The 22185-nt window shown below is 34.8% G+C and overlaps 2 protein-coding genes across 2 annotated transcripts in view; one reads left to right on the top strand and one right to left on the bottom strand.

The window, feature by feature from the left end:
- LOC149803153 (uncharacterized) overlaps positions 1 to 18461 on the bottom strand; it is a 57047-nt gene extending 38586 nt beyond the window's left edge. Inside the window, exon 1 of the mRNA XM_089952774.1 lies at positions 18243 to 18461. The gene's annotated coding sequence lies outside the window, so the exon portion shown is untranslated. The remainder of the gene's footprint in view (positions 1 to 18242) is intronic.
- The window catches only part of LOC149803152 (DNA ligase 1-like), a 164284-nt gene that overhangs the window by 79811 nt on the left and 62288 nt on the right, over positions 1 to 22185 (top strand). The window lies entirely within an intron of this gene.

Raw genomic sequence — 22185 nt, 5'->3', positions numbered from 1 at the left:
TAAAAAGAATTACATGGAACTAGGCAAGTTACATCCCTTTTTGTTCAGTAATTTCCACAAAAATATGACTACTCTCCTGTCTGATTTCAAGGGTAATGATGTGTGAATTTTGTTTTTTGGGAATGGAATTTGTTATTCATTTCAGGCACTGAATTAAATAATTGTGTACATTTTCAGACATGTGAAAACAAACAGAAAATAAATCAAGTTCTTTGTAAGACTCGTGTAATAAGTGTAAATTCATTGTACTTTAGATAATGAACATATTTATCTAGTCACCATAACATTTACAATATATCATACGTAAGCATCGACATTACCATACACTGATGCATACAAATACATACATACATAAAGCACAGACATTTTCATAACACTGATACATGCACATCACATAAAGCATAGACATTACCATACACTGATACATATACACACCTCATATAAAGCATAGACATTACCATACACTGATACATACACACACCTCACATAAAGCATAGATATTACCATATACTGATACATACACACACCTCACATAAAGCATAGACATTACCATACACTGATGCATACACACACCTAACATAAAGCATAGACATTACCATACACTGATACATATACACACCTCACATAAAGCATAGACATTACCATACACTGATACATACACACACCTCACATAAAGCATAGACATTACCATATACCGATACATATACACACATATCACATAAAGCATAGACATTACCATATACTGATACACACACATCAACCATATACTGATAAACACACATCACACAAAGCATGGACATGACCATATACTGATACACACGCATTACATAAAGCATGGACCTAACCATATACTGATACACACACATCAAATAAAGCATGGACATGACCATACACTGATACACACATCAAATAAAGCATGGACCTAACCATATACTGACACACATGCATCACATAAAGCATGGACATGACATATACTGATACACACACATCAAATAAAGCATGGACCTAACCATATACTGATACACACACATCACATAAAGCTTGGACATGACCATACACTGATACACACACATCAAATAAAGCATGGACCTAACCATATACTGATACACATCACATAAAGCATGGACATGACCATACACTGATATACACACATCACATAAAGCATGGACATAACCATATACTGATACACACACATCAAATAAAGCATGGACATAACCATATACTGATACACACACATCACACAAAGCTTGGACATGACCATATACTGATACACACACATCACACAAAGCTTGGACATGACTATATACTGATACACATCAAATACAGCATGGACATAACCATATACTGATACACATCACATAAAGCATGGACATAACCATATACTGATACACGCACATCAAATAAAGCATGGACATAACCATATACTGATACACACACATCAAATAAAGCTTGGACATGACCATATACTGATACACACACATCACATAAAGCATGAACATGACCATATACTGATACACACACATTTCATAAAGCATGGACATAACCATATACTGATACACACACATCAAATAAAGCATGGACATAACCATATACTGATACACACATCACACAAAGCTTGGACATGACCATATACTGATACACACGCATCACATAAAGCATGAACATGACCATATACTGATACACACACATCTCATAAAGCATGGACATAACCATATACTGATACACACACATCACATAAAGCATGGACATAATCATATACTGATACACACACATCCACCTTATACTGATGCACACACATCACATAAAGCATGGGCATAATCCTATACTGATACACATCACATAAAGCATGGACATGACCATATACTGGTACACATAACATAAAGTATGGACATGACCATATACTGACACACACACACACACATCTCATAAAGCTTGGACATGACCATATACTGACACACACACACACATCACATAAAGCTTGGACATGACCATCTACTGATACATGCATCACATAAAGCTTGGACATAACCATATACTGATACACATCAAATAAAGCTTGGACATAACCATATACTGATACACATCAAATAAAGCATTGACATAACCATATACTGATACACACACATCACATAAAGTTTGGACATGACCATCTACTGATACACGCATCACATAAAGCTTGGACATGACCATATACTCATACACACACCACACAAAGCTTGGACATGACCATATACTGATACACACACATCACATAAAGCATGGACATAACCATATACTAATACAGACACATCACATAAAGCATGGACATAACCATATACTAATACAGACACATCACATAAAGCATGGACATAACCATATACTGGTACACAAACATCACACAAAGCTTGGACATGACCATATACTGATACACACGCATCATATAAAGCTTTGACATAACCATATACTGATACACATCACACAAAGCTTGGACATGACTATATACTGATACACACGCATCACATAAAGCATGAACATGACCATATACTGATATACACACATCTCATAAAGCATGGACATAACCATATACTGATACACACACATCACATAAAGCATGGACAAAACCATATACTGATACACACACATCAACCTTATACTGATACACACACATTACATAAAGCGTGGGCATAATCCTATACTGATACACATCACATAAAGCATGGACATGACTATATACTGCTACACATAACATAAAGTATGGACATGACCATATACTGACACACACACACACATCTCATAAAGCTTGGACATGACCATATACTGACACACACACACATCACATAAAGCTTGGACATGACCATCTACTGATACATGCATCACATAAAGCTTGGACATGACCATATACTGATACACACAGATCACACAAAGCTTGGACATGACCATATACTGATACACATGCATCACATAAAGCATGGACATAACCATATACTGATACACATCAAATAAAGCATGGACATAACCATATACTGGTACACACACATCACATAAAGCTTGGGCATGACCATCTACTGATACACGCATCACATAAAGCTTGGACATGACCATATACTGATACACACACATCACATAAAGCATGGACATAACCATATACTGATACACACACATCAAATAAAGCATGGACATGACCATATACTGATACACACATCACATAAAGCTTGGACATGACCATATACTGATACACACACATCACACAAAGCTTGGACATGACCATATACTGATACACACATCACATAAAGCATGGACATGACCATATACTGATACACACACATCACATAAAGCTTGGACATAACCATATACTGATACACACACATCACACAAAGCTTGGACATGACCATATACTGATACACACATCACATAAAGCATGGACATAACCATATACTGATACACACACATCACATAAAGCTTGGACATGATCATCTACTGATACACTCATCACATAAAGCTTGGACATAACCATATACTGATACACACACATCACATAAAGCTTGGACGTGACCATCTACTGATACACGCATCACATAAAGCTTGGACATGACCATATACTGATACACACACATCACACAAAGCTTGGACATGACCATATACTGATACACATGCATCACATAAAGCTTGGACATAACCATATACTGATACACACATCACATAAAGCTTGGACATAACCATATACTGGTACACACACATCACATAAAGCTTGGACATGACCATCTACTGATACACGCATCACATAAAGCTTGGACATGACCATATACTGATACACACACATCACATAAAGCATGGACATAACAATATACTGATACACACACATCAAATAAAGCATGGACATGACCATATACTGATACACACACATCACATAAAGCTTGGACATGATCATCTACTGATACACTCATCACATAAAGCTTGGACATAACCATATACTGATACACACACATCACATAAGGCTTGGACGTGACCATCTACTGATACACGCATCACATAAAGCTTGGACATGACCATATACTGATACACACACGTCACACAAAGCTTGGACATGACCATATACTGATACACATGCATCACATAAAGCTTGGACATAACCATATACTGATACACACATCACATAAAGCTTGGACATAACCATATACTGGTACACACACATCACATAAAGCTTGGACATGACCATCTACTGATACACGCATCACATAAAGCTTGGACATGACCATATACTGATACACACACATCACATAAAGCATGGACATAACCATATACTGATACACACACATCAAATAAAGCATGGACATGACCATATACTGATACACACATCACATAAAGCTTGGACATGACCATATACTGATACACACACATCACACAAAGCTTGGACATGACCATATACTGATACACACATCACATAAAGCATGGACATGACCATATACTGATACACACACATCACATAAAGCTTGGACATGATCATCTACTGATACACTCATCACATAAAGCTTGGACATAACCATATACTGATACACACACATCACATAAGGCTTGGACGTGACCATCTACTGATACACGCATCACATAAAGCTTGGACATGACCATATACTGATACACACACGTCACACAAAGCTTGGACATGACCATATACTGATACACATGCATCACATAAAGCTTGGACATAACCATATACTGATACACACATCACATAAAGCTTGGACATAACCATATACTGGTACACACACATCACATAAAGCTTGGACATGACCATCTACTGATACACGCATCACATAAAGCTTGGACATGACCATATACTGATACACACACATCACATAAAGCATGGACATAACCATATACTGATACACACACATCAAATAAAGCATGGACATGACCATATACTGATACACACATCACATAAAGCTTGGACATGACCATATACTGATACACACACATCACACAAAGCTTGGACATGACCATATACTGATACACACATCACATAAAGCATGGACATGACCATATACTGATACACACACATCACATAAAGCTTGGACATAACCATATACTGATACACACACATCACACAAAGCTTGGACATGACCATATACTGATACACACATCACATAAAGCATGGACATAACCATATACTGATACACACACATCACATAAAGCTTGGACATGATCATCTACTGATACACTCATCACATAAAGCTTGGACATAACCATATACTGATACACACACATCACATAAAGCTTGGACATGACCATATACTGATACACACACATCACACAAAGCTTGGACATGACCATATACTGATACACATGCATCACATAAAGCTTGGACATAACCATATACTGATACACGCATCACATAAAGCTTGGACATAACCATATACTGGTACACACACATCACATAAAGCTTGGACATGACCATCTACTGATACACGCATCACATAAAGCTTGGACATGACCATATACTGATACACACACATCACATAAAGCATGGACATAACCATATACTGATACACACACATCAAATAAAGCATGGACATGACCATATACTGATACACACATCACATAAAGCTTGGACATGACCATATACTGATACACACACATCACACAAAGCTTGGACATGACCATATACTAATACACACACATCGCATAAAGTATGGACATTTTCATACACTGGCACATACATATCAGACATAAAGAATAGAGATAGTACCATATACTGATGCATACATACACATAATACATAATGCATCTCTAGGTGCAGTATATATTTTTCCAGTGATGTGTACCACGATACTTTTTCAGTGTACTAGTTCTTCAGTAGTTTCCATCAGTAAGGAATCAACAGAAATTCTCAAGTAGTCTTGTTGTGAATTTATGATATTAAAAGTATATTTTTAGTTTTTAATGACAAAATGATTCCAAAAAATTGTATTTTCTTTTTTTATCAAAACAGTTTTATTTGTCAACAATTAATTTTGAATATTACAAATATATTTATGAATCTTTTATCACATGTTTGACAGATGTCCCTTATGTCATCATAGTGGCCAAACAGGATGTCTTCACAGATATTCAGGCCATATCCAACTTTGGAGATCATTTTGGATTTAAAAAAAGAAAGAAAAAAATAGGTTATTTTTTATTTGTTATTAATTAACATACATTAATGTGCTAAATACATGTACATGTATTTCTTTTTAGGACAGAGAATAAGCCTGAGATTTTCAGAATAGTTTATTTCTGTTTGACTTCATTTCTCTAGTCCACTAAATATTTATATTTTCTCATTTGTTGAGTCTGTGAGTTTTATGTTTACTGGCCCTCCCTGATAAATATCTTGCCCAGGCACTGGCATCCCACTCAAAGTTTCCCTGCTGATTATGTCAGTAGTGGAGCTAGTAAATTGTAGGCTTCAGTGTTAATGCTTCCTGTTTTTGACCAGAAGCATTCTACTGTCACCACTTTTACAGTGTGTCAGCTAAAATGTTAGCTTAAACATTATACTTTAATACAAATGTTTAGACAAAGGATGTCCACAACAAAACTAAGCTATTACCAAACCCACATAAAAACAAAAATAAAGCAAAACCCAATATGTCAAGGTCATGTAAATGTATATAACTAATCAATTGAAAACAACATGATATTCAACTTAAAGTTTAAAATATTCTACTTGAAATAACCAATAATAGCCTTTCCTTGCAGAAAAGGCAATCAAATAGTAGTGATTGCAGCAGAAAATGAATTAGCTTCCAAGAACAATACTTGATCTTCGATAAAAATTCAACCTTAAATTTTGCTGCACTTCCGAAATGAAGGCAGTTAAGAGTAAAGAAGGAAAGCAACAATTCCTAGTGTGCAATTTGCATCGATCATTTAAAATCTTGATCAAATGATTTATTCACAAGAGCAGGAAGAAGACCTACAATATATACTCTCTTATTATTAATTCACACTGCAAACTACACAGACTCGGGTCATGTGCGATTATATAGTCTCAGTTTGAATGAAGTCTCACAGTGTGCATTTTTCAGTAAAATTTGTTTTTAAAATATGCAAATGCATGGCCTATTTTACAGTTCAGATACTATCACATGATTACATACAGAATATAATTATGTTTCATTGGCATGACAAGAAAGAGTAATGGCATTTTCACTAACATGAAATTATTATGAGCAACACAACTTTGAACTTCTAAGTTTAGTCCCCATATATTGGGGTCCATTATGCATAATAATACCATTACATAATGTCATAGGATCCATAACTACACCTGCTGTTTAAAAGGGAACACGTTCAGTGTTTTATCCCCAAATGGCTTCATGTAAGTTTTTTGACTCAATTAAGGCAAAAAACAGTGAGTCAGATTTCAAACCTACGAGTCGTATTCAAGCCGATGATCAGTCTTCAGTAGTTTAAAAAAAATAATTATATGGTTCAAATACACTACAAAAGTATCAGTTACATAAGGTGACTAAGGCCAGTAAGGCAATTCCCTTGCCAGAAGCATCTGAACATTCTATATTCGTTTAAAATCTTGTTGATGGTTTCGTGTCATCAGAAATAATCTGAGCATATATGACAAGGCGTTTATTGTTGGCCATGTCAGTGCTTTCATCTGCATTGCAGTCACAAATGACAAATTTTGCAGGTCACATATAGGACAATCGTCAACAACGTTTGATAGGCTCTCCTGTAACTCTGAACAGGTAGTAGCCAAGTCATACTGAATGGTGGAATTCTTCAAAATGTCAATGACATCAGTTTCTTCCGCCATTTAGTCATGTATTAAATTAAGAAGAGATTTCTATTTTAAGATGAGATGTCTTCTACACTCAGCCAATGTACACACTTCAGTAGCACTTTCAGTGCTATGTCTTGCTTGGAATAATGATTTTGTGAACCTGCATTCACATCTGCCTGTTGTTGTGGACCTTCAATCAGCAGTTTGTGTTCTGGCAACCCAGCATGCCTTGCTAGTGTACTGTTCTGAAAGTTATTGTTTTTTGCACATTTGGTCATGGAGTTGTTTTTTTGCTTCTGTACATACGTGGCAAAACATCAAGGTGTCTTCACTGTCACATTCATCACTTGACTTCTTTGTGAAAATGTAGCCAGCTGTATGTTTTCAACTATTGCTGCACAAAAATACGTTTTATCTTACAAGTAACCGTTACTTCATCTTTACATGATGAAGGCTCCACTGGTTTGATAACAATACTATTATCATCGGTCGGTTGTAAACGTGGTCCAAATGATAATTTCATTTGTTTCAGCTCTAATTTAATTATTTGCCTTGGATGCCATTTTCATTCGAATTCTGACAGTATCTTGAAACAACACAAGGCAAACAATTGAAGAAAAGGAAATTGTTGCATCGTTGCAAGACAAGGATGCACATAAAATAATATTTTCTCATGAGAATCACTTTAAAATCACATGTTTATCTTCTGCCTCTTTCTTTTGTGTGGTGATTATATGGTTCTAATATCCTGTTGCTACAAATGATGTGACAGTTACAGGTCACATAAGGTCAGCTCCAAACTCCACACTCAGTTTTAACCCTATGTGTTATGATAACATCATAAGAAACTGATGTGCGCATGTTTCCCCTGTTTGGGATAGTTATAATTTAGCCAATAAAGTAGTTATAACAAACCTTTATTTTGTGTTAATCAGCAAAATCTAACACTGGTGTGCATTTGTTTTGTGTTAATCAGCAAAACATAACATTGAGATGCATCAATTTACTTACCGGCAATGATTTTTGTGCATCAGATCAGAAACGGCTGCATATTTGACGCATGGGTAGATAAAACACTGCACATTTTTATGTATTCATTACAAACCTATTTACTTTTTGATCTAGTGTTTGATGCAGATGTTCAGGTATTTTTTCCTGTCGACTTTTGTTCCTAATTGGGGAACTCATTTGAATACATCTTGGTTTAAAAAACTTCAACATATCCCTATGCCATAGCAAAACATTCCTTCCACTGACTTTTGTATATGTATAGGGTTTTATGGCATGTCAGCACGATCCAGGATATATAGTGCAGATCGACAGTTTACATCTAAAAATACAAGGGAAACATTGCAAAATTTTGATGAAAGATGAACCCTTCCAAATAAACTTTCACCTGTAGTCCTTCAAAAGATAAATCCAAAGAGTAAAAAGGATAAAGCCCTTCAGCTATAGCTTAATGCTTAACAGGATATATATATTTATATGAACCTACATTATTTTAGAAAGTCAGAATATTTCTTCTTCTGGAATTACATCATCAGAACATTGTTTATGTTGACCTAACCAAAGTTTGGCCTGACAGCTTGGAGAAGTGAGAAGCTTTCATACAATGTTTCCATCAACATCTTCTTTTTCACATCAGTTGTGCACTATCATCCACTCCGAATAGCATTGTTTTATCCTATGTTAGGAATTAATGCAACATGAGTGATTCTAACATCAATCTGTAACCTGTCTTTTTTAACGTATATGCAAGACAGATGGACTGCAGTACTCCATAATACCAAGGCAACAATCATGACACACAGTGCAGTTTAAGATTTTCCTACCACTGTGACGGCATCATTCATACTAACACAATGATAACCATGAACTGAATTTCTTCTTCATCTTTTCATAAAGGTTTCTTAACTTTTCATTGCATCCTTTTGGTCCTAATATCACAATTTCATTGTTTATATTTGACTACATCTACGTAGGTCACATTGCATCCTTTTGGTCCTAATATCACAATTTCATTGTTTATATTTGACTACATCTACGTCACATTGCACCCTTTTGGTCCTAATATCACAATTTCATTGTTTATATTTGGCTACATCTACGTCACATTGCATCCTTTTGGTCCTAATATCACAATTTCATTGTTTATATTTGACTACATCTACGTCACATTGCATCCTTTTGGTCCTAATATCACAATTTCATTGTTTATGTTTGGCTACATCTACGTAGGTCACATTGCATCATTTTGGTCCTAATATCACTATTTCATTGTTTATATTTGACTACATCTACGTCACATTGCATCCTTTTGGTCCTAATATCACAATTTCATTGTTTATGTTTGGCTACATCTACGTAGGTCACATTGCATCATTTTGGTCCTAATATCACTATTTCATTGTTTATATTTGACTACATCTACGTCACATTGCATCCTTTTGGTCCTAATATCACAATTTCATTGTTTATGTTTGGCTACATCTACGTCACATTGCATCCTTTTGGTCCTAATATCACTATTTCATTGTTTATGTTTGGCTACATCTATGTAGGTCATATTGCATCATTTTGGTCCTAATATCACTATTTCATTGTTTATGTTTGGCTACATCTACGTAGGTCATATTGCATCCTTTTGGTCCTAATATCACAATTTCATTGTTTATGTTTGGCTACATCTACGTCACATTGCATCCTTTTGGTTCTAATATCACAATTTCATTGTTTATGTTTGGCTACATCTACGTCACATTGCATCCTTTTGGTCCTAATATCACTATTTCATTGTTTATGTTTGGCTACATCTACGTAGGTCATATTGCATCATTTTGGTCCTAAGATCACTATTTCATTGTTTATGTTTGGCTACATCTACGTCACATTGCATCCTTTTTAACAAACTTAGTTACGTTCATTGCTGAATGAGAATCACCTCAGATGCTGTCACCTTTTCATAGCAGTAAATTAGCTTGCATTAATGCATGGTGTTCAGGTTTCATTCATTAAATGAACAGCATGTATAATGTCAAATAAAATTTTGAAACAACTTTTTATTTCAAATGTGTTATTCCTTTAACATAACAAAATTATTAATTTCAATTAAGCTCGCTGATAAGTCGAGTCCAACTGCTAAGAAACAAAGATCCTGATCTGCCGTAGCTTAATGCACCTGCAGATCAGGGTCCATGTTGTTTATTCTATTGGCTATTCCTTACAAACTGCACAGACCCAGATCTGCCTGTGCATTATGCAGTGGCAGAGCTGGGTCTGTGTAGTTTGCAGTTGGACTAGTCTTATAAGCAAGTATGTACGGTGTGCTTATTTTGGAATATGTAATAGAAAGGTAATTGATTGATGTTCAATCTAAAGTTAGAAAATCTCAGTATAACTTATGTAAATAACCAGGATTGTTATTGTATGGTTCAGTTCTTGGTTTTGGTTGAGTGAATCATGTAATAAGAACAAATAAATGTTGTTAAACACTGATGACCCATATGAATTAACACAGGTATAAAATGAAATGCCAACCAATAGGCACTGTTCGTCCCAAACACCTTCATCCAGTCTTGATTCTTCTTCGAATCTCACTTTGCCACAGCAAAATAATGGCTACTAAATGTCAGGTTGGAATCAATTTTTGGAAACTTGTTAGTGGACAAATATGATATTTATGAGCAATTATTTTATATGGGTGTTTTTTGTGTTTTTGGATTTTTAAGGTAGCAATTAAGTTATATCACTACGATATCTGCAGTGTGGCAGTTTATAGTGTTGTCTAGCACTGAGGCATTACAGTGTTTGTTTTTGGGGTGGTTACATTTGTCACAATGGAACTATTACCATAATCAAAATTAGAGGGAATGTCAATTCAAAAAAGTAAATTTAAATACTGGATTCAGATTTGTGACCTGTAGTGGTCAAATTTTTTTCAAACTGCCCATAGTTATCTCATGATGATGATGATGTACATATAGGGGCCATCCGTTTAGTATGTATGCAAAAATCTGGCAAAGCTTGACCCATCTCCCCTCCCTGTACACATGTGTACTTTTTTTTACACCACCTACGTATGTACACTTGATGCACACACCCCATGGAATTCTATAGAGCATCCTATATTTAATCCAGGCAGAAACAATAAAGGATTAATAATATTAATGTGTTTAATAAAACATAGTCCACCGACGTTGAATGTCTGGCTGCATCAAAGAAATAAGCTGCATAACTTTAAAAAGTTTGTCTAGTGTCCACTAAAATTCAAACGCCGACTGAATCATTCACCCCTCTCCAGTTTCTTATGCATACATATGCATTTGGGTTACACCCCCCCCCCCATGCATACATACTAAATGGACTGCCCCATACCAGTAAGTGGAAACATCACAGTGACAAATGGAAAATCAAATAATTTGCTTTCCATGTCCTTCTCAATCTCCTGATCTTAATGCTATTTCAAACAGATGGAGATTATAAACGTTTGACAGCAGTTGGAACAACACGACCATCAGAACCAACCCACTTATCATTTAGTGCAGAATGTACTGCCAGCTTTTGTAGGAAATTTAAAGTTATTCCGTTCCCATACAAATGTGTACATAATGAAAAGGCTAATTACTTCTGATCTGTTATAAGTTTTACAATATTTGCTTGTGTTAATGTTATATTGCATGAAAATGGTATGGCATGGTATTTGTAAATGGATGATAAATAAGTCTTAAATGGATAGTAATCATTTAACTAAGGAATAATACCAAGATTATGTGGGTTACTCATGTTTTCTGTTGGCATATTCTTCCAGATATGAAAAATGATTATCCAGTAAAGTGCTAAATGAATTCAACAGATATCTGGTTTTGCAACATAGAATCTCCGATTGCAAAGGGCAGACCCATCAAGCTTTGTTAGGAACATGGAACCATGTAATAAAACTACAACCTGGATATCAATAAGGCTATTGAACTATCTACTAAGCCATACCTAACCCTAATTCAGTATCGTGATTAACAATGAATAATGCAAAGATCTGCTGTTATACAATTGGGGATTAGAACAGGGTCTACATTAGACTAAAATCTAACTGGCACAAACTATATAGACCCTGACTTCTTGATGCTGCATTATATAATGTCAGATCATATTTCATTGTCAGTTATAAGTTGCTAAATTTGGTGTAATCACTGATATCAGCCAGAAAGACTAATAGATTAAGAAATGTACTAGCCACAGGCTACCAGGCTGCCACTGATTTCAAGCTCTGCTCTGACACAACTGCCCATAACAGAAGGTGTAATGTCCAAAGCATTAAGGTTTGAATCTCTTTTCAAGCCTTTCTCCAAATATACACCTGCCCATTTCATCTGAAAATAACCCCCGCCTTAATTCATGTCGGTAAATCTAATGAGAACATAATAGCAATAAGGTCTTTTTTAACTGTGATTTCCAGACCAGTTACTCAAAAATAAAATGTAAGTGAAATGACCAATTTCAACTCATTTTAAGTGTCTTCCAAAGTTCTGGACATGCATGGAGCTAAATTGTTAAGTAATCGATTTAAATTGTCGAGTCACGAAACTAGATCTTTAAGTCATAAAAATAAATATTTAAGTCATGGGCTACGTCTTCTAGTTGTGGAGCTAAATCTTTCAGTTATGGAGCTAATCTTTAAGTCATGGGGCTAAATCTTTTAAGTCATGGGGCTAAATCTTTAAGTCATGGGGATGAATCTTCAAGTCATCAATCTTTAAGTTATGGAGCTAAATCTTGCAGTTGTGGAGCTAAATATTTTAGTCATGGGGCTGAATCCTTAAGTCATCTATCTTTAAATTATGGAGCTAAATATTTCCATTATAGAACTAAATCTTTAAGTGGTGGAACTAATACTTTAAGTCATACGGCGAAATCCTTAAGTCATGGGGATGAATCTTGAAGTCATGGGGATGAATCTTTAAGTCATCAATCTTTAAGTTATGGAGCTAAATATTTCCATAATGGAACTAAATGTTTAAGTCATGGAACTAATACTTTAAGTCATGGGGATGAATCTTTAAGTCATGAAATTAATACTTTTAAGTCATGGAGATGAATCTTTAAGTCATAGGGATGAATCTTTAAGTCATGTGGATGAATCTTTAAGTCATGTGGATGAATCTTTAAGTCATCAATCTTTAAGTTACGGAGCTAAATATTTCCATAATGGAACTAAATGTTTAAGTCATGGAACTAATACTTTAAGTCAGGGGGATGAATCTTTAAGTCATGTGGATGAATCTTTAAGTCAGGGGGATGAATCTTTAAGTCATGGAGATGAATCATTAAGTCAGGGGGATGAATCTTTAAGTCATGGAACTAATACTTTTAAGTCATGGGGCTAAATCTTTAAGTAATGGAACTAATACTTTAAGTCATGTGGATGAATCTTTAAGTCATGGGGATGAATCTTTAAGTCAAGGAGATGAATCTTTAAATCATCTTTCTTTCAGTTGTGGAGCTAAATATTTAAGTCATGGGGCTAAATCTTTTAAGTCACTTGACTGATTCTTTAAGTGATTGGGCTGAATCTTTAAGCCAGTAATGAACATCTTTATTTTCATTGTTCAAACATTGGCTATGGATTTTAACCCACTGGATCTTTTTCTTGTTGGGGGAGGGGGGTCAGCATTGGATTTTCTGCAAAACATAAGGCCTGTTTCAGTTTAGTGCAGAGTGGTAGAGGAATAACTGGGAAAGACCTTGGAAATAGCCACTGACCCATGGGAAACTACTGGCAAGCTATCTCAGTATAACCACATTGTTTGAGCTAAAACTCAAAACCATGATGACAGAGGTGTGTTGTTTGAGTAATCTGTAAAGGTGAGCACTCAGCCCTAGAATGTTTGAAATTAGAAATATATCTATAACACAGTAGAACTTCCAAGACTCATCTGAAAATATCAAAAAATGTTATCAGTATGTTTGTGCTGTGTGCCCAAACTTTTTGTTTAGCACATTAACCCATGGAGGTTTTTGTCATTTTCATCTGAAATTCGAGTAGGAAACACATTTTGAAAGCTATTTTTGAATACATCCTAAAACACCAACTTCCAGGTGATCTTCCAATAACATACTGACTAGTTGTGTTAGAAACATTGTTTTTCATTGGCTATTTGGCTCGCGCATTAGCAGAACAGTAAAAGTTGGAGTGCATTATTTTTTAAAATTTGTTTTATTACATTTTTTTTGCTTAATGGACCCATTATTTTTGTATCGAGACCACTCTTTATTCCAAATGCCCATCTTTTCCTACATTTTGCAAAGGTTCATCTGTCTGTTTGCAGTTCATACTGGTCTGCCTTAGATCTGAGACCAAGAAGTCTAAAATCTGGACACAAAATCGGATTCCGACCACGGGTGAATTTTGGGTAGAAAAAAATAGGGTCCAAAAACGGGGTTTTTTCCCTCTGTATTTTGTAGTGCAACTAAAACATCTAGATTATTTGGTATCATTGTAGAGCTACATCTGTCTACCTTTCTGTAATACCACCCACTTTAGTGTATCATACATGACCTTGATGCTACAGAGTAGGCTACTTCCTCCTGCCACTTAAACTCATCACCAGGGGTTAATGTATTAAGTTTCAGCCATTTGGGATTGTAACTGTGAGAATGCTGTATGACCGAGGAAGCCATGGAAGTGATTGTTTGAGTTGTCAAGCATTGCTGTTGTTATTTAAACATAATCTGTCACCTTATTAATTTTAAAACAGAAAAACCTTCTTAAAGTTGAGTCTTCTTCTAACATTTATTCACAGCATATACAGTCTATTTCAGTACAGTCTTATTGGCCATTGTAACCCACTAAATATATGTAGCTTGACTTTGTTTCATTTTGACCAGACCTTACTTGTTGCTTATGCAGTGTCTCAAAATGAGTTTAAGTGAATCAACAGAGGGACTTTAGAAATGCATTAAGCATTCCAGACATGTCAGAAATGGATAGGTAGTTTGAAATGTTCTCCTGTAAATGTTAGATTTGGGTTTTGTTTGCAGGAAACGTGATATGTTAGTCCAACTATAGCCTAGCTATAAAATTTCTGCATTTCTGAATTTTAGAAGTCCTCGGAGAAAACAGTTGTTTTAAAATGTGTGATAAAATACAGGAGAATATTTAGGACATTCAAGTATTGAAAGTCTGCAGTGTATTTTCAATATGGGTTTTACAATTTTGATATTTTAATTAATTTGACATCAGCAAATTACATGCTGAAAACCTGTTTGAAATGTCCAGATTAATCAACAATACAGATTTTTTACTTATCCCCCGCCCCCCTCCCAGTAATATGAGTTGTCTCTGCTCATCAATCCATTCCAAATTTGTTTTAGCATAGAACATAAGAACTGGATCACTATGAAATTTTACATGTTATAATGGAAATATATATGGCCAGACCAGATTTTCAGACCATTATATCTATTTTAAATTGTATGCCGGTATTATTTTAAATTGTATAGCGGTACTAATTTATGAATCATTTGGGATAACATATTTCTTTTTCTTTTAAAATCTTCCTTGCATCATATTGAGCAAAAACTACTTCTTGGTACATAGATGAACTTTGGTAGGTTTATTTTTATTCTGTAAGTTTTCATTGTTTTACATATTGGTTAACATTTTAGATTTAAACTTTATTTCAACCGAAACTTTCAAATTAAGCAAGAAACCCAACTTGTAATAAACAAGTGAAATTTATTAGACATGTTTTTTTTATTTATTTGTAAATGGCCTGTTTAGATTTTCATCCCATTACAACAATTACTTGTCTTTTGTAAAAGTTATTCAGAACTTTTAGATCTACTTAATTTTATGAAAAACCTTGTTAACATGGTTGAGAAAAGCCAGTTGAGATAGATGAAAACTTAGTTGTCCTATTTCTAATTTATATTTAAATGACCTGAAAGTATTTCTAGCCAATGCTGCAATTTATTTAATTTTCATAAACTTTAAAAATTTGCCCTTTGGATTTTTTTTGTCTAATGTGCAGTCTGCTAACAACATTACAGCAGAGACCCTTTTTGTCTATAATGAACTGTCCAAAAAGAAGGATTACACCACTAACCTTTCTGGGGCCCCGAGTGGTCTAAAGCGTTCTCCGTTACGGATCACTGCCATCTCACCTCTGTCTGCGCTGGTTCAAGTCTCGGATTCAGCCAGTGTGGGTATGTGAGAAAGCTTGCCAGTAGCGTCTCATGGGTCAGTGGTTCTTTCCGGGGTTTTCCCGGGTTCTTCCTTCACCATTGATACTGGCCGCCATGTATAGCCTATCGTGTGCTGAAAAATGGCATTACACCCCACAACAACAACAACAACAACAACTAACCTTTCTGGTCTGTTGTGCAATCTACTACATAACAACATTTCAGTGGTGGAGGAATGTGTTTTACAAACACAAATTCTGCTTATTCTAAAATTTATTTTGAGCATAAATCTAGACATAGCATTGTGAAAATCTTGATTCTGAAACTTGCATCAGAGTAATAAGCTGTATGTATTTATAACAAAGATGTGAAAGGCCTTATAATCTAGCGGAAAGACATGATAGATCCTAATATTCTGTGTCATCATAAAGACTGCTGTAAAATCCAACATGTTTGAATTGATTGTCTTCAGTAATGACTCATTCTTTCTGATAATTCCTTTTCCTCTGTCCAAGAATTAAAAATGCTAACTTTAAAACTAGCAGTATATTGGCCACATACTTCTAATTAGAATATTTTATGAAAAAGATTAAATTAAAAGCGTCAGGTTTATATAAAAATATTAATTATTTAATATTGAGGTTGATGCTTGAGTCAGTCTTTTAGATCTTTAATTTCAGAGTTTTTTTTTTTAATAAAAGGTATTTAAATGGATGAATAATAAATGGCTTCAGGTTGAGAATGTCAAAAATTGAAACATTTGTTGGAGATTACTGTTATCAAAAATTGAAACATTTATTAGAGATTACTATTATCAAAAATTGAAACATTTGTTGGAGATTACTCTTATCAAAAATTGAAACATTTGTTGGAGATTACTATTATAAAAAATTGCATCAAATAATCTTTTACTTCTCAAAAAATTGTGTTACTAGTTGAAAGTATTAAAAAACAGAATTTTTTATATTAAAAAATTGTAATACTTGTACCATTTATACTCACTTATAAGTCAAGTCCAACTGCAGACTGCACAGACCCAGATCTGCCAATTCATAATGTGTCGGCTGATCTGGGTCTTTGTAGAAGAAACAACACATACTCTGTTCTCCAGGTACATTATGCGATGGCAGATCAGGATCTTTGGGGTTTTTTTTGCAGTTTGACTTACGAGCAAGACAATATAGTAATAAAAGACTGTAGATTATTTTACCAAGTTAAAACAATTTATCGACTAGGAACATTGTATTGGTTCTCATAATGTTCATACATTAAAGTATATTTATAATAAAAAATATTTCATTACCTGTAATGTTCTAGAAGTAGACTTTTGATGCTTGTGGTGAAGTGCCTGTTAATTATTTGACATGTTATTACTAGCATAAACACATCCTCAGTTGAAGTCCATGATGGCACAGAACTTTATACAAACAACTCTTTCTTCACAAGGCAGAATTCCAATTAATTACAAACAGTTGGCAGTGTGGAGTATTAACAGGGCAGACTGGATTTTGTGACAGCAGTCACAGTCTACATTAATGCTAAGCTAAGGCTTTAGTCTGGTAAGGGAGACAACATAATGCCTTGGCTTTCAACACCCACTGTGTTTTCACTGCTTGCGATAATTATTCTGCCCTCTGTCAGTACAAGTTTACAACAGAAAAAAACAAACAATTATAATTATGATACATGGAGTCTTTTAACTTAAAACACAGTGGTCCCTCGCTGTAAGGTGCCCTAGCATAAATGTGACTGAAATACTCTAGTTGTGTTGATGTGGATTGGGGGAAGATTATTTTTCTTAACTAGATAGCAAAGCAATTTCAGGTTTGGGATTGATGATGTGTGTCCATCCATCCATCCATCAAGTATCAATGCTCAGGTTAAGGTTGCAGTTAGGTCACTTTTTCAAACACTATGGCTAGTCAAGTCTAATGTTGTAAAGTGCTTAGAGCTTTTAAAGATTAGGCCTATACAAAGTCCTCATTATTATTATTATTATTATTATTATTATAAGCTGGTATTTGGATATCATGTGGAGTATTCAAGCTTTCAGTAAACATCAGGTCATTGTGACCTATATTTCACAATTCCTTGATTTTGGCTAATCTTGGTGTTTAGATATGTAAAAAAAACCAGGCACTAGTACAAGTGCAGTCTCATAATTGGTATATAGCTGCTTGCCATCAGTAAAAATAGGGTCATTCATACCTATATGTTATGATTTAGTGATTATTGCATATCTTTTGGTTGAACTAAATTTCTCTTGGTTAAGGTTTGTGTCAGGTCATTTTTTCAGATATTAATAATTTTAATGACTTTTATATAGGGTTAGAGGCAATAACAGTACCTGATAAATATTGTGTTTTAAATCTGCCAACTATATTGCAAAAGTGCAGGGTTAGTGTAATTTAAATGGAAAATAACTTGGTGACAAAGAATAATCTTTTAATTGGTGTTTATACCAAGACAACCCTTTGACTGGGATTTCTTTGCCTCGGTGCAGACCACAACATAGATTCTCGTAGTTGCATTAGGTGCTTTTATTCTTTTCAGGAATCTATAAAATATTATGTAGAAACAAAAACAGAATACAGTATTGTAATGTACAACACAGAATAATGATGGTACTTTACAAAGTACAGTCTTTATTAAGAAATAATTACAACCACACTCTACAGTTAATTTTATGCGGTAATTATTATGACTATCCTCTACATCTTATAGCCTGCTTTTGTGTGTGTGTGTGTGATTTAGATTTTTAACATCACTTTATGAATTTTAGTCATATCACAATGTCTGCAGTGTGGCAGTTTATAGTAATGTCAAACACTGGGGCATCATGCATTAGACATGTAGCATCATGTCTTACCCACTCACATTATCCCGACGCCAGGCCGACAGTCCTAACACTAACCTCTTAATGCTGATTGCCAAGCAAAGCAGCTGCTGTACCATTTTTATAAGTCTTGTGTATGACTTGGCCGGTGTTCAAACCCACGACTTCCCACATCCAAGATGGATGCTCTAGGACTGGACAGCCTGGTGTCAGGATAATGTGACTGAGTGGGACATGATGCTACATGTCTGCAGCATTATGCCCCATTGCTAGACATCACTATAAATTGCCACACTGCAGACATCTTAGCAATATTGCTGAAAAATTACATTAAGCTAGGTTAAAATCCAAATCAGACACACACACACAGACACACACCAATGCCATGTGATTATTGGTATGATTCTCATTTATATTGCATGTTGACATGTAAATTGACGATATGTTTCTTGGAGCTGTTTAAATTCATGACTTTATTTCACAGTTGAAAATTTCACATTATCATTAGCAGCATAATATAGAAAGCTTGGTTGCTAAGATACCTGCAAAACTGAAATTAAATAGCATCAATGTTTCCCAATTACGACCACCTAGACCTACATTTATGTATACTTAAAAAATACTCTTAGCAATCTAGATGTTTAATTACATTTATTAATTAGGGTATAGTTTCATTGTCATGTGTAGAAAGGTAAAGTTGCCACAGTGAGCATGAGCCTTCCAAATTTGTTCTCTGCAGAAATAATAATAATAATAATAATAAGTGCAAATTTGGCAGTTGAAGCCATTGTGCATTTCTCAAGGCAACTAAATGTTCTGCAACTGTTTTTTTAGTTCTGAATTTTGTGAACATTAATGTAATATGGTTTAATGACTGTTAATTGATGAAATGAAACATTGTTTTAATTTTGATCATGATCTTTATCGATACAGCATCTATAGTCACTACTGTTTTTTGTATGCATAATTTTGTTTAGTTTTTTTTAATATTCCCCACCCTAATAATATTTATGAAGGCTAGTGTTTTGTTTCAGTCGAGGCATCTGATTTTGATGTGGTTGAATGTAGTATTGATTTCTATATTTTTTTAAAAATCATGTCTGGACAAAAACTGTACTTGTACGTGTCTACTCTAGGATATAGAATATTTTAACAGCCATGTTGGCTTTTCCTGCTGATTCTTGTGCAGAATGCCAGGCTGTCTTTCAGGATATTTGCTTTACCCATTAAACCCTGGTACAGCAAAATAAGATGTTTTCTTTCCATTTTGTTAAGGAGGTTTCCATTTCAGTTTTCTCCATTCTATCCAAAAGTCATTGTTAAAGCTAGGATTGTCCACTTCACCAGGGAACCCCAGAGACACATAGAGTTTAGGTTGAAGTTTAAATGGACTTTAATTCTCACAGTAGTTTATTGACCACAGAGAGTACAGTGAATTTTTGAACCATCAACAAGATTTGTTTATAGCTGCAATTAGCTTGTCTGACTTCTTGATATCTCAAGTTAGATTGTTTGACTTCTTGATATCTCAAGTTAGCTTGTTTGACTTCTTGATATCTCAAGTTAGCTTGTCCGGCTTCTTGATATCTCAAGTTAGCTTGTCCGACTTCTTGATATCTCAGGTTAGCTTGTCTGACTTCTTGATATCTCAAGTTAGCTTGTCTGACTTTTTGATATCTCAAGATAGCTTGTCTGACTTCTTGATATTTAAAGTTAACTTGTCTGACTTCTTGATATCTAAATTAGCTTGTCTGACTTCTTAATATCTCAAGTTAGCTTGTCTGAGCTCTTGATAACTGAAGTTATTTGTCTGGGTTCTTGATAACTGGAGTTAGTTTGTCAGGGGCCATGACAACTGAAGTTATCTGTTTTCTTGATAACTCAGGTGAGCTTGTCTGGATTATTGCCAACTCAAGTTAGCTTGTCTGTTTTCTTAACTCATTAACCCCTAGCAACGAGTTAACATGCAGGAGGTAGTAGCCTACTGCCGAGCTCTGTAGCATCATGGTCATGCATGACACACTAAAGTGGGTGGTATTATAGAAAGGTAGACAGGTGTAGCTCTACAATGATACCATATAATCTGGAATATCTAGTTGTACTACAAAATACAGAATTAAAAAACCTCATTTTTTTGGACCCAATTTTTTTCTACCCAGAATTCGCCTGTGGTCAGAATCCGATTTTGTGTCTGAATTTTAGACGTTTTGGTCTCAGATCTAAGGCAAATCAGTATGAACTGCAAACAGACAGATGAATCGTTGCAAAAAGTAGGATAAGATGGGCATTTGGAATAAAGTGGTCTCGATACAAAAATAATGGCTTCTTTTAGCAACAAAAAAAAGAACTCCAACTTTTACCCTTCTGCTCATGTGCGAGCCAAATAGCCAATGAAAAATGATGTTTCTAA

This window comes from Sinohyriopsis cumingii, chromosome 3 (assembly GCF_028554795.1).
Source record: "Sinohyriopsis cumingii isolate HCF-2022 chromosome 3, ASM2855479v2, whole genome shotgun sequence".
NCBI lineage: Eukaryota > Metazoa > Mollusca > Bivalvia > Unionida > Unionidae > Sinohyriopsis > Sinohyriopsis cumingii.
This window is presented reverse-complemented; position numbering and strand designations above follow the sequence as displayed.